Source organism: Nipponia nippon, unplaced genomic scaffold (assembly GCF_047370975.1).
Source record: "Nipponia nippon isolate SJK-2023a ecotype South Korea unplaced genomic scaffold, ASM4737097v1 scaffold_28, whole genome shotgun sequence".
NCBI classification, from domain to species: Eukaryota; Metazoa; Chordata; class Aves; order Pelecaniformes; family Threskiornithidae; genus Nipponia; species Nipponia nippon.
In genome coordinates, this window is record NW_028262345.1 from 94,411 (window position 1) to 109,653 (window position 15,243).

Sequence of the window (15,243 nt, forward strand, 5' to 3'; positions counted from 1 at the left end):
ACCACAAACGACGCAATGACTTTTTGCAACCATTGCTGCAGCCCACGAACACCCCAGGAGCAACAACGCCATTTTTAATAATGCCTTTTTGGGGTGTTGCTTTTGCAAATCAAAGCCTTTACGCCAATCTCCCAACACCTGCGTGAGTAATTGCACCGGGTAAACGCAAATGGAGATCTGCTTTTTGGTGGGCTTGCAGAAATTGGGCTAAAACCAGCAGACCTAACCCAACTGCAGAAACACGGGTGAGATGTGCACGGGAGTGTGCAAAGATCTCCCCATCCATGGGAAAGCCCCAAAACCGGAGCAATGCCGCAGCACACCTAATAAAACTCTCTCCTCCCTTAAATCTGCCTCGTTTCTTGCTATATCCTGCTAACGCGCTTGCAAATTTTCCCTTCGGGAGAGGGAAAGAAATCCCTCTGGAGCCGGCTGTTTTCCTCTTTCCCATATGGCAGATAAATCAGAGCTCCCGATTCGCCGAGTTTCCGCTTCGCATCCCTCTCTTGCAGCTCTCCGGCTTCTCCCGGTCTTACCTCCCGCCTGAATTTCCTTTTAAAATGCAAAATTCCCAATGAGCAATGACTCTACAAACCAAAACACAAAAATAAGGTTTTCCTTGAGGCCTGCGAGGCTTCCCGGTATCGACCGAGAGTTGTCCCCATCCAAGCCCTGAGTCAAGACACCAAAGCTTGCGATGGGAGCCGCTAGATTAATTGCCTCAATTTAATCATCCTTCATTTGCCCATTTGAAAGCAATTTTTTTGCCATATTTCCAGCCTCGATGACAAAAGAGCGGTTTGAGACATGATGTGGTGATTTATATAAGCTCCAGCTAGCTAGGGAGTTACAAATAGTTTTGAACTCCTTTAATTACGCTTAATTACACCGTCTTCTTCATTTACGCTGAACGGTAGACCCTACGATACGTTCCACCTGGTCTGAACTCAACACAATGAGGAAACTGGGGACAAAAAACAACTGGGAAGGGTTTACAGTGGGAGACAGATGTGCCACATTTTTTTGCAACCCTTTTTGCACCGTGACAAAAGCTACGACCTGGCCTCGGAGGAGCATCTCTGAGAACGTCCAGGCTTCAGGAGGAAAGACGGAATGGTTTTGTGCGTGGCGAACGGGGAGGACCCACGGACAAAGTGGAAACGGCCAAAGGGAACCAAGTTATTTCTCAGAAGATGTCTTCAGGCTAGATCATTAACCACTTAGAGCAATGCCAGCCTTCTGTTCCAGAAGGTAATTAGGTGGGTACCCATCATCACGTCCCTCTGTGCCTTTAGTGGGAGGTGTCTGGACCTTGTTGGCACAATTTGCTGAATAGGTTGGGTTTGGTCTTCTTGCCGGAGATGCTTCCCAAGCCAGGTTGTGCTTGTGTCCTCCACAAACACATGCTCATGTCCTCCACGGCCTCAGTTGCCTCCAAGGGGAACAACCCAACGAGCCCAAATTACATCGCAGGGCACCGAACCCTTCCACGCAAGCGCCGGGCAGCTCACATCAAAATACTGATTGGAAAGAGGGCATCAAGGCAGGGAGGATCTCCCCAAAAAGAGGTCCTTGTGGTGACCCAAGCCCCCACAAACCCACCAGAGAAGTCATTTCAAAGTGAATCCAACCCGTACCTTTAGAAAGGGGGCAAAACCAGACTAATGAGAAATTCAGCTGCTTCATCACATCCTTAATCCTGGGTTTTTTTGGCCGAGGGAAGGTCACCGGCAAGAATCAGGGCTGAAAGGGCAGCCTGGGAGAAATAATCCTGCCGTTATTGGCTGCTGTTTATTAAAAAAGGGACTTTCAGAGGAGGCAAGACTCAAAGAAAAGCTGCTCTGCTGCGCCGTGGGCCGAATGAAGCTTTGCTTCAGGACAGAAGAACAAAAAAAGAGCTTTTGGGTTTCCCCCTGAGATGCCCCCACCCTAAACACCACTGGTTGAGGAAGAAATCAGGTACTTTTTCAGGATATTTGCACAAATTGAAGGCGGCACCTCCGTTTTCAGTGACCGAGGATTTCTCTTTGCTCCTTTAGGAGCCAATGGGGGGCTTATTTTTTTTGTCACCTGCCGGGTGCCTACGGTTTTGGCACAGATCAAGCACATTTGTCACTCTGTCAAGCCCTAATTTTAGCGATCAGGGTTGACTAAAGGACTGCGAGACCCTTGGTTTCATGTACATCTTATTTTAAGCTCCGCATTTCAATTATTTTTAGCTGGTGACCCTTTCTCCACATCCTACTGCTGTGCCAAAATTTTGCAGTGATAGCAGCCCATATTTCAGGGTATTTTTACAAAAATATATCTGTGTTTTCCTCCAGACTGGCCATGGCCTGTAGGGCTCATAACAACATGTTTTCAATACTTTAGCTTTCAAGCAAGCTTCCCTGCACAGCCTGATTTCTAAAAAACAAAGAAAAACACAGCAAAAAAAGTATAGTTCCCCCCTAAATGCGTACTGCATTTAGGGAAGGGGTGATATAATTTGGGCATACTGGAAAAGAACAGAAATTCCCCCAAATAAAGCCCCGCCGAGGTCACGACTCGCCACATCCCACTCGATTAATAAATATAATTGCCCAATTCATAGATATAATTGCCCAATTAATATAAAGCGAAGCAGCCTTACCGTTTGGGGGGTGCTCAGGGAGCCGCTGCCCTGCAAGCGTCTTCCCGCCGCCCCGAAAACAGGATTTTCTGGATAGGGGTCACAACCTGGGAAAGAAAGGATGAAATATTTCAATATTGAGAGAAAATGATGAAACGAGAAGGCAAAATATTAAGCAGAGGGTGAAGGAACGGTCTTTCGGTGGTGTCAGCGAGGCCACAGCGGGCAAGTCCGCTCTTAATGCACTTTTTTTGCAGGATAGTGGGGAAAATAGGAGGAATCAAGGAAAACTTAGGTGGGAATATCCCCTTGTAGGTGAAAGCAGGGCTGATGGCTGAGCTAGATCAGACCCCCCCCAAGGTTTTGCCCAGAGAGGTTTGAACATCTCCAAGGAAGGACAAAAATTAAATCAGATTTTTAGAGGTCGAACCGAGATGTGTCCAGCAAACGAAGGCGCACTCGTTGCCGGTCTATCCGCAAAGGATGAAGGGCAATGAGGTCCCGTCCCGTCCTTTTTGGCTCCTGGAAGGCAGCAAATCCCCAGCACGGGATCTCACTGAGGGTTAGCGGTACGATCCGGGTCTGAAAAGGAGAAAAAAGGGGAAAAGCAATGAAACAGCATTGCCGTTGGTCGTGCCCCCATTTCACGCTGGCTGTCGCCATCCCCCTGCTTAATTATAATCTTCGCTTGAGTGTAAATGTGGTTTTACACTCGGGCTCAGACGGCGCAAACTAGGGAAGAGCCGTTAACTCAAAACCAGGGAGCTCCCAGCTGGTATTTAATAAGCAAAAGTCCACACAGATGTTAGCGATGATGCTGCATCTACCAAGGACCCGGCCTTTACGGAGGCTGAGGTTGGGATTTCTAGACCCATCTAAGCGGATCCAGTGGAAAAATGAAGATGGGCTGAGCAAGGATCAGCACGGCCGCGGGGGGGTTTTGTGTTTGACTGCAAAGAAAGGAACAAAAGAGGTAAAATTGCCCAGATCTCTGAATATACATCACCTCTAGCGAGCCCCTCGGATCTCCAACGTACGCCTGATAAATGTCCCTCGATATACATCACCTGCACATATTGCCTCTATGTTAGGGAATAAACATCACCTGAGATCTCCGATATATCTACCTTGATATATATCACCTGGTCAAGAGCTCCTCAGATCTCCAATATATGTCTGATATATATCCCTTGATACGCATAATCTCCGTCGAGCTCCTCAGATCTTCAGTATACATCCGATACATCTACCTTGACATAAATCACCTCGAGACAGCTCCTCCCCAATATACATCTGACATGCACATCTCTGATATATGTCACCTGGCTGGAGCTCCTCAAATCTCCATTACATATCCGATACATCTAGCATGATATACGTCACCTCTAGAGAGCTGCTCGGATCTCCAATATATATCTGATATATGTCCCTTGATACACATCACCTCTGGAGAGCTCCGCAGACCTTCAATATACATCCAATATATCTACCTTGATATACATCACCTGGGACAGAGCTCCTCAGATTGCTGATATATGTCTAGTGTATATATATACCTTGATCTGCTGAGCTGCTCAGATGCAAAAGTACATCTGATATATGCACCTCTAGATACACATCACCTCTACAGAGCTCCTCAGATCCCCAATATACATCTGACAGATCTACCACGATGCACAGCACTTCCAGAGAGCTCCTCAGATCCCCAATATACATCTGACAGATCTACCACGATGCACAGCACTTCCAGAGAGCTCCTCAGATCCCCAATATACATCTGACAGATCGACCACGATGCACACCACCTCCAGAGAGCTCCTCAGATCCCCAATATACATCTGATAGATCTACCACGATGCACAGCACCTCCAGAGAGCTCCTCAGATCCCCAATATATATCTGACAGATCTACCACGATGCACAGCACCTCCAGAGAGCTCCTCAGATCCCCAATATACATCTGATAGATCTACCACGATGCACAGCACCTCCAGAGAGCTCCTCAGATCCCCAATATATATCTGACAGATCTACCACGATGCACAGCACCTCCAGAGAGCTCCTCAGATCCCCAATATACATCTGATAGATCTACCACGATGCACAGCACCTCCAGAGAGCTCCTCAGATCTCCAAGGCACACCTGAGGGATGCATCTCTGCTATCCGTCGCCTGCAGAGCGCTATGCCTCGCGTGGCGAGGCCATATGGGACATCCATGAAAATCGTTTCCCCTGGTCTTAATTCCATCCCAAACCCCTTGCAATAACAACGGTCGCATTTTTGTGCCCTCACAGCCCGTATCCATCATTGCAGTCAGGATTACGGGTCCAAAAGACAGAGGTATATGGGGAAGCTTGCATAGGAAGTGCTGTTTCTGGAAACCTGGACATCACCGAAGCCACTGGCCAAGGAGAGATATGGAAGCAACTGGGTGATTTCAGAGCAAAACAGGGCAGAAACCCTCAAACATGGAAAACTTGGTGAAAGGGGTGAAAGGTGAAGATGCCCCTTGACTTCTCAGGCAAGTGCAGACCCTGCCGAGAGGTTTAGAGACCTCACCTGGGTTATGCTAAATGCTCAGAAGGGGCTTGAGTCCAAAACTCTTCCACCGCAACAGCAGCTGAAACATCATTAAGGATATTTATGATCAAGAATAAAAAAACCCTACGGGCTCATGCCTTGGAGGAGCATGCATGGGCTGATGTCAAATACACATCGAGGACCCAGGACTCGATTTGCATTGGATTTCTCCTGACAACGCTATGAAAAGCTCATGTTTTGCAGCGCTCCGTCGTCCCTGTAAACTTTTTTCCCTCCCATGGGAGAGACTTTTGTCACCTGGGCTCGCTGTGTGAACAAAACATGAGGACTGGAGGAAAAGGAGCAGATAAATAAGGCTTTGGCAGTGCTATAAGAGCTCTGGAAGACTGCTTTTCATCCTTGGAGGTGATCAGGGCTGACGTCTTGGGTGCTGTGTGCATGTAGGCCAACATGGGCTTGTGCAGCTTCTCAACAAAAGATGTCATTTTTGTCCCAATCATGAAGAGCACCAAGAGCTAACCCCACCAGGGACATTTCCCTGAACACCCTTGCAGAGGGAGATAAGTCTTTTTGAGCTGGCGCACACTTTTCGTGACTTCAAAAGGCATCCTTTGAAGTTTAGCGGAGGCCTTTGAAGTCCTCCCGACGCGAAAGGGACTGGAGGAGACGCCTCCTTCAAGATTCTCCACCGCAGGCGACGCGAGCCAGCAAGATACATGGTGTCCCAGGCACTCAAGGTTGCATGGAGCAGCTGCCAGAGGGTCATAAATGAAACAGCATTAATGACAAGCCATCAATCCCCCAAAATGCCCTCATCGATCCCCAAAAATGCCCTAAATCCTGATGTACTCGACCTGAATAACATCCAATGGTGGAGATGGGAAGCCAGCATCCCGGGACCTCAGCCTGTACCCAGGTTGCAAAAAGCCAAGGGCAACCCTGTTAATAAAGATTTAATTAAGTGTAAGGGAATGCTAACAAAGCTGACATTTAGCAAAGCAAAATCCAGGATTTTTGCAAGAAGTCTAGGATTTTAAAGCAAGAAGGCTTTTCCCAGCGTGTTGCCTTGTTTCCAGCGTGAGCAGATCACGACGCTTGCAACCTCATCGTATCAATGCTGCTTAATGGTGACCGAAGAAACCCTGTACGCGTGAAAAATAGTATAAAGGCAGAAATCCAAGCTCAAATTTCAGTTTAACTCTTTAAGGAGCTCCAAGGGGCGATCACGACTCTCCAAGCACTTCGGCAACACCCGCTGCCATCTGCAATGAGGACCATTCCGATAAAAACCTTGGATTAGTTGGGGTTTTTTCCCCCCACGGTGCAATTTCTGTAGCATCTCCAGCCCCCGAGTAAGGACTGGGGCTGGATGTTGGGGATGCTCGAAGGTGCAAAGAGCTATATGGTCTTTTCATCCTTCTACCTCCCCAGTCCCCCAAGTTAAACTTGGTGGCGCACTAACCCCATCCTTGCTCAGAGAGAGTGAAAAGATTTAAGACGTGCCCGTACACACACAATATTCCTGTCTTTCTGCAGAAGCAAAGCCGTTTCGCCGCAAAACGCCGTCCGGGAGAGATGAGTCCATCGGTGGAGCCCCGCTATAGGCGATTTGCATTATCCAAAGGGGGAAGGTATGGAAATATCAGACACCCCCGGCCGTACACATGTGCGCACATCTGGGCCCGGGGAACAAAAGCGGCCTCGCTACGCCACGCCGATAAATAATGGAAAGTCAAAGTGCCCCGCAGAAGCGGCACCATACCGTTCGGCCTCGGGCGAGACGGAGGCAAATTCGGTACCCATGAGGTCTGGAACAGTGGGATTAATAACACATCAATTTTAATGCAGGGTGGGTTGGGCAGGGGTTTTTTTTTTCTCCCTTTTCCTTTTTTTTTTTTTCTTTTCTGCTTCACAAACAGCAAAGTGAATGTTTGAGCATCTCGGCGGGGGGTTAATGAGGACTCTGATTAGTTATTCAGATTTGCCAGTGCTGCTGCCTCCATCCATCCTCGGATGGGGGAATAACGGGAAAGGGTTTGCAGAAAAAGCTCTTAAAGACGACCTGCTTGGCTTTCGCAGCGCAGGCAGACGCAGGTTTTGGGGGACTCATGCCGCAGGGGTCCCCAAAACCAAAATCTTAGTGCCAGCTTTGGGGCGGAAAAGCACTTCCGTCACTTGGGGGGAACGCGAAAAGCTGCTGCGTATCGGGCCACACCGATTCCTACAAAGGCTCAAGGGAAAATATTTGGATTTGGTTTTTTTTTCACGTGAAAAACAAATTCCTGGGTGCTTTTAGTAAAATTTGTGTGCAATTATGGTCAGGGGTACATGAGCAAAAATGATGGATGCAAGGATGAACAGACAGATCGATGCACAGATGCAAGGATGCACGGATGAACAGATGCAAGGATGAACGGATGCACGGATGCATGGATGGAAGGAAGGATGGACCATCCCATAAGCCACCACTGGGCTGCAAAAATGCAACATCTTCCACCGTTGCAGTGTTTTACACAGCATCCCATAAAAGTCTAAGAGTGCTTTATGTCCTTGCGCAAAAGCAACGAGCTCACCTCTTCGCTCCTTGGCCCAGGAATATTTTAAGCACCCACTGCTGGTGTATTTGGGGGTTTATTTCCAGCTTTAGGCTTTTGTTCGTCACCTGCGACAAAAAAAAAAAAAAAAAAAAGGCAACCTGAGAAAATAGATGGCAGGTATCTGAGATGCTGCTGCAAAAAGGCTTAAAGGATGGAGCCAGAGTGGCGTTTCGTGGCACGGCAAAGGGGGGTCATCAAAAAACCTAGGCATTATTTTAGGATTCATTATTTCTTCATGAAGAAGTAGTATTGTAAGGATGGCTGGGGTGGTGACAGCACTCTTTCAAGGGTGAATTCATCCCAGCGATGAACGTCAGCACTTTATTTCTAGTTGGGTCTAGAGACGCAGCTGGCTCTTGCTTCGAGCATCGCTCACCGTTCAACAGGGGTTTTTTGGGGATAAACTCCCCGCTATTCATGTCATTCCCCACAACGCCTGCCAGGATCTCAAAAGAAAGACAAACTGGAGTTATCCATCTGATTTTGCAAACGCCAGGGCTCTCCATCCCAAACAGGCTCTTTGCCCCGGGCCCGCCTTCATATGCTTCCTCTCCGTTTTAAACGGCACGTTAATTGTTCTGAATTAACAGCTCCAGCTGGAAGAGCAAACAAGCAATTTGCAACCTTAAGATAACGCCCAACTTATCTCAAGTGATTTAAGTTGGTTTTTTTTTTTTTTTGAGGGGGACATCTTGCCTTTCTGGTTGCGAATGCCTGCTCAGAGCTTGGCTAAAATCACATCACCAAGAGGATTAATGCACCCATTTAGCAGAAGTGGCTATTAGTCCATAGCCACAGGAGGAGGTGGGATGGGAGGAAAAAAAGAAGAAATAAGAAATCTCCGCATTTGGCTTTACTTTAGAAGACAGGAGAAACACAATCCGTCCTCTTCACTGCTGGGCAACCCAATGATTGCAGTAGGGCTCATGAATATTTTCTCCCCGACACACTTTTTTTTTTGTATTACATTTACATTTTGTTTCAAAATACTCACGCTCTCAAAAATAAAAAAAAGAAATCTTTCAAGCTTCAGCCTTTTGCCCTCTTTCATCTCTTTTTCCCTTTTCTTTTTTCATTTGTTGCTAGATAGAGGAGGTGAGAAAGAAGATCATGACGATTATTTGTTTACAAATCTGGATCTTCAACATGGATAATTTTTTTTTTTTTTTTAAATTGGCATTTTCACCACTTTAAATCCTTCCTAAATATCATCCAGGGTGTGGGATTCAAGAAGCAAAGTCCATCCCCATCTCCCCACCCTGTCATGCCTGGTTTCAAGAGGAACAAATGATGGTGGCAGTGAAAAGGACTCCACAGAAATGTTATTTCTCCTCTGGGAATGCCTAACTGCTTTGGAAATGCAAGAAAAGCTGTCTACGATTATGACCAAGTGTCTGCTGCCAGATCGAGTGGAAACTCCTCTTGCTACCCCAGCCAAGGCTGAGTTGGGAGTCAACGTCCGTTGACCCCCAACGGCTTTCCAAGAGCATCAAGGTTGGGTCCCATCAGATGACCAGGGTTGTGGATGGAGTCTCGGTCCTCCAACAAGGTCTTCTGCTGAGGTCGCGACACTTCATTTGCGTTTTACAGGGAAACAAGGGGTTTAATTGTGTCCTGAAGGCACCAAGAAGGGACACAAAGGCAATCCTCAGTACGGACCCTGCATCGAAACGCGACGATGCATCCTTCTCCGACGATCGGAGGTACCTCCAAAATACAGACCCAACGGCCAAGGCCATGGGCAACGCTGCTGGGACTTGAGCAGCCTTGGATGCCTGGATCCCCGGGGCCGAGCCGCGCTACCTGACGACCTCCTGGCTCACGTATAAAGTAACAGGAGAAGCGATAAATCACTTTGGCACCTTCCCTGGGCACAGCCGCCCTCGATAAAAGACCAAAATTCAAGGAAGGCAGCCTGACACCACGCTATTCCCAGCGCACCCTGTTACACAGATTAATCCTTCTTGATGGAGAATTACAATTAGGGTTCCGTCTTAAGGAGATATCAGCAATCAGATATCTTATCAAATGCCACCTCAATTATTCAAATAATCCCTGGCTCTTAGATTTGGGTGCTGTTTAGGGAAAGCAGTCCGATTAATGTGCTGACACTTCCCCATCACGTCCGACATCCTCAACTTCATGTCTGATTACAGAATTTGCATTCAATTTAATTTTTTCCATCTGGAGTAAATGAATAATCCGAGTACCTACCCCAGCCTTAATTACATTTGTTAAATTAAAAACCCGGGATGTGAGAAATTTAAATGCACGTAGCTCCGCGGCCAGACAAACCTGCACGTTCAACCTGCCGCAGCCCTGCCATCTCCTGCTCCAATTTCTTTTCCTTCCTCACAGCCACGCATCAAAGAAATTACAACTAGAAAACAAAAATTCTTTCTAAACGATGAAACAATAGATGATCTTTTGACATTTCCAGTGCTGTTTGCAGGGGAATGAGATAAAATGTAATAAATTCATATACTTCTGTGTGTTTCTTGGCTCCAGCAGCTAAAATTTCCATCTCTTTATGCAGGAGTCCTGGGGAGCAGAAATCCTTGATAATGCCAAACAATTCGACACTTTATTTTCTCTTTACTCCGCACCATGCAAAACACAGGCTTCAAGCTGCCAGCTGCTGGGAGTGAAACCAGATGCCACATCCCTTTTCCATATGGAAACAGAAATCGCCCCGTCTGGGGGCGCGCGCGTTCCCTTCCATCGCAGCCCTCTGTGACCCCGGGCTTGCTACCGGCGCACGGCAAAGCCGCTCCCCAACAGCAAAAAAAAAAAAAAAAAATTACAAAAATATCATTGCAATGGTGGAATTGTGATTTTTTTTTATGCTCGACCTGGTTCAGGCCAGATCCCGGTACCATCAGCCCCGGAGAACGGCAGGGAAGATTTGCCCCGATCCACCAAATTTCCTAATTTCGAAATAAAAAAGGTAAACAGAGGGGTGGAAATAAAACCACTGAACCCGACATTTTTTTTTAAATAGCTTTGCAGAAGCTTGCTAAATTCCTCTGCTTTTGGAAAAGCTGAAACTTAAAAGGCTGGAATTAATAGGTGGACTCAAGGCTGGAGCAAGAAAAGTATCCAAATAATTAAAGAATAATTAAACATAAATGGAAAATAAAGCATTTCCAGCTCTGGCCATTTTAGGCTCGATACTCCATATATCGCGTGACACGAAACGTCGAATAAATATATTTGGGTGTTGATCTAGATGTCAGCGACAATGAAAACGTTCAGGAAAGTCGGGTCTTAGCGCTCCCAAAGCCTGAATTAAATAACTTACGTATGAGTGAGTGCAATGGTAATAATCGCCCTCAGTTTGGGGCTTGCGAGACCGGTAATAAAACACGGCTAAAAATATTCAGGAAAGCCACGCTCGGGTAAAGTGAGACAGGTGAGAGCAGAGCCGAAAATAGCTTTTCCCTTTGCTCCCAGCGTGCCCGCAGCTCAGGCGACATTTCTGCGTGCCGGGGAAGCTGGATTTGACTCCCCACCCCCAAAAAAATCCCCTTAGAGGGGTGTAAGAGAGCGCAGAGCATCCCCCCCCCCAGGCACCGCGGCAGGATTTGGCCATCAGAGAAATCCCCTCCAAGCAGGCGGCTCGAATGCCGTCTGACGGACGTTGCGGTTCCTCATCCTTTCTGGCTTTCTTCTGCTTTGTTTTGAGTTAACAGTTATGGTGCCGGAGGAGAAAACATCATGTTTTAGCAATGAGGTCCCCAGTGAGGCTGTTTAAAAATTAATTAGTGCCATGCAACATATTAGCGATGAATAGTAATTTTAGCTTTTGTACCTACTTCATCGCCTTCTCCACCGCCGTTATTCCAGCTTTTCTATGGTCCTCCCAGCCAACCAGGACCTCATATGGAGGGGACCCAAGAAATTGTTGCCTGTGTCTCCTGGAAATACCCCATTTGACACCAAACACGCTCCCCCACCATGTGTTTTCTGTGGAGCTTTTAAATAAATTAAGGTCATGGCTGCTGAGCTGGCTGGAAGGTAGGAACCTGAAGGTTGTGGGTCCTGGCTCCATCCAGGATGGAGGACGGAGGTCCTCCCTCCATGGATGGAGATTCTCCACTGGTGGAGATCCCCCAACCCTGAGGATGGAGAACCTTCAAGATGGAGATCCACCAACCCTAAGGATGGAGAACCGTCAAGGATGGAGAGCCCCCATCCCCAAGGATGGAGATCCACCAACCCTAAGGATGGAGAACCGTCAAGGATGGAGAGCCCCCATCCCCAAGGATGGAGATCCACCAACCCTAAGGATGGAGAATCGTCAAGGATGGAGAGCCTCCATCCCCAAGGATGGAGATCCACCAACCCTAAGGATGGAGAATCGTCAAGGATGGAGAGCCTCCATCCCCAAGGATGGAGACCTGCCAACCCCAAGGATGAAGATTCCCCCCCGACTCCAAGGAGTCCTCATAACCCAAAGATGGAGAACCCCCCAATTCTGAAGGGGAAGATTCCCAAGCCTCAATGATGAGAGATGGAGAAACACAAGGATGTTCACAAGGATGGAGATCCTCCTAACCCCAAGGATGGAGATTCTCCAAACTCCACCGACAGGAATCCCCCCAACCTCAAGGATGGGGATCCCCCAACCCCAAAGATGGAGAACTCCAAAACCTGAGGATGGAGATCCCCCCCAAACCTTGAGGATGGAGATCCTCCTAGCCCCAGGTATGGGGATTCCCCCAACCCTGAGGATGTAGATCCCCAGACTCCAAGGATGGAGACCCCCAGACCTCAAGGACGGAGATCCTCCTAACCCCAAGTACAGGGATCCCCCCAGCCCTGAGGATGTGGATCCCCAAAACCCAAGGACCCTCACAACCCCGAGGATGGAGATTCCCCCAACTCCAAGGATGGAGATGCCCCAACCTAAGAATGGAGACCTTCCAAGGAGAGAGATCCCATCCAACCACAAGGATGAAGAGTCCCCCAAAACCCAAGGATGGAGACCCTTCCCCAATCCCAAGGAGGGCGATCACCCCCTGGAACCTCACCGGCTGCACCCCTCACCCTGGGAGGGACCTGGGGGCATCACCCTGGTCCAGTGATGGCCACCCCCCTAAACTGCAACCCCATCCCGCTCCTTCGGGCAGCGAGCGAGGTGGCGGGGACCGAGGAGCCTCGCCGCTTCGGCCACCTTCAGGTGAATGGCGGAGCTGAGGGGAATTTGCAGGGACATCTGGAATATATTCATTTTACGGCATGTTTCATATCACAGACAGGTACTTTGAAGCAGTTAAGTAGTAGCAGAGCGGCACGTCCCCATGGGTGGGCTGCGGTTTGCGCTTTCAGCCCGAGCTGCCCCAGCATGACAAAGGGGCTGGGGAGATGGAGCTGACGTTTTCCAAACACAGCTTTGTGCCTCTGGGGGCAAATCCAGCAAGAAATTAAAACCCAAAAGGCCAAAAAAGAAGGAAAAAAAAAAAAAAAAGGAAACCAACCCCCACGTCTGAGTGATGTTGATCCCCGTATCAGGCTATTAACAGTCCCATCACAAATTGTAAATGACTCAGATAAATTAAATGGCTTAGCAGCTGCGAGGAAAGGCCCTTCTGAAGATTCATTTGTTTCGCGGAAAAGAAATTAGTCGGGAATTTAAAATCTTTTCCAGAAGCTTGACGCGGACGCCCTGCCAAAGCCCACATGTTGCTGCTTTGCGCAGCCCCGGGATGCAGCCGGCCCCTGAAAGGAAAAGCTCTCCACGAGCATCCAAAAGCAAGGGAATGCGGGTGCGCTCCCGTTAGCGTGCCACTAACGAGGCCGCGCCGCCTCCCAGCAAACCTATTAAAAACCTCAAGCGATGAAGAGGCCTGAAAACGGGAAGATTTGACCCAATACACCCCCACGGTGAGAGAAACCCAGCGACGGAGCTGCGATTAAAAAAGAAAAGGGGACGGTAACGCAGGGAGGGCTCGGAGCAGGGCAAGAAGTTGGGGTTGCACCCCTGGGGGCGGCCAGATGCAGTGATTCACCCCCCAAATACAGTGAGCTGCAGTGATTTACCCCCAGATGCGGCGAGATGCAATGCTTTACCCCCCCAAAAGCCGTGAGATGCGATGGTTTACCCCCAAAAGCAGTGAGCCGCTGTGATTTACCCCCAGCTGCAGCGAACCGCAATGATTTCCCCCAGCTGCAGCACACCCCAGTGATTTCCCTGATGGCTCCCCACAAACCCCAAATCTCCCCACTTTCCTACTGCTTCCAGGGGTCGCAAACACCCTTTCTCCAATGTTAACACATGAAATTAATGCGTGAAACCTCCCCACATTCCGAGGTTTCCCTGGCAAAGCCCTGCTCCCCATCCACGTCCCTTTTAGCTCATGCAAAATTGAGGGCTTTTTCACCTTCAGATGCTATTTTGCAGGCAGCAGCGTCTCAAAACCCCTTTTAGTGGAAGTTCAGAGGTATAAAAGATGCAAATCGCCCCTAAATTATTCACACGGTATTTCAACCGAAGCCCCGCGATGGGGTAAAGGGAAAGATCTGGTGACAAAGCCACGATCCTGGTCTCCGTTTGGATGGGAAAACCCTTCTTGGATTTACTGGGGAGAAGGGAATGGGGGAGAGGATAAAATAAAAGGGGTTTCCCCATTCAGAAAAGGGCTGGAGATGGAGGAAACGCAAGGAGCACCCGTTTTTCAGGGGCTTCCAACCAGAGCAACCCAGTTGCCTTTGCCCTTTGGCAACACTGAAGCTTTGCGAAACTTCTATAGGACCGGAGGAGCAAAATTAAAGCGGGGTACGGGAAGCGAAATCGCAAACCAAGAAACCCCTCCACGGCAAGAAGGGAGAGAAGCCACCAACAAAAACCGGTGAAAAATGAATAAGAAACTCAGAAGTGAGTTTGCATTTCAAATACGGGAGGTTCTCAAAAGGAAAAACCCTGAAAGATCTTTTTTTTCTTCCACTTTTTCCTCTCTGTTTTGCTTCTTTCTGTTTCACTGAGCATCCAGGTGCTCCCGAGCTGGGATTTCCATTTTTCCGCCTCCTACTCAGGGCAAAACCCCAACAACCCAGTGAAAAAAAAAAAACCCCAAAACCCAAAAGTAGGACACCAAGCCCTGCTCAATCCAAACTCAGCTTGATGCTCACTAATTACCCGCTAATAGTATTTATATGCTGCTGGCACGCTCGGAAATGCAGCTCCTAACAACCGAGATCCGCATCAATATTAATGTCCCGGCTTGACTCTCGATACCCGGGGACCGACGGGAGATAAAGCAACATCACAGCAAAGTGAAGAAGGGAAGAAAATGAAATAAAAAATGATTTTTTCTGTGTTTGGCAGGAAGGGAGCGCTTGAGATCAAATGATGGGATCCCCCCTTGGCGTGTATCAGCAATAAAAATAAATATAAATTGTTTAAGTCCCCATTGCTGGGGCATAAATCTTCCAGCAGCAGGGAATTTTTCACCAGCCGTAAGCCCTTCCCCAAACTTTGAGTTGCCCCGTA

At 48.3% G+C, this 15,243-nt stretch overlaps 1 protein-coding gene across 6 annotated transcripts in view; it reads right to left on the minus strand.

Annotated features, from left to right (window-relative positions):
- PKNOX2 (PBX/knotted 1 homeobox 2) overlaps positions 1-15,243 on the minus strand; it is a 101,346-nt gene that overhangs the window by 32,886 nt on the left and 53,217 nt on the right. For 3 of the 6 annotated variants that reach the window (XM_087763369.1, XM_087763373.1, XM_087763372.1), the window contains exons 2-3: positions 3,042-3,193; positions 2,633-2,718 (exon numbers count right to left, since the gene is read on the minus strand). The gene's annotated coding sequence lies outside the window, so the exon portion shown is untranslated. Of the gene's footprint in view, positions 1-1,637; positions 1,757-2,632; positions 2,719-3,041; positions 3,194-7,727; positions 7,817-15,243 lie in introns of all 6 variants that reach the window. The other 3 variants (XM_087763370.1, XM_087763371.1, XM_087763374.1) reach the window with 2 other exon arrangements.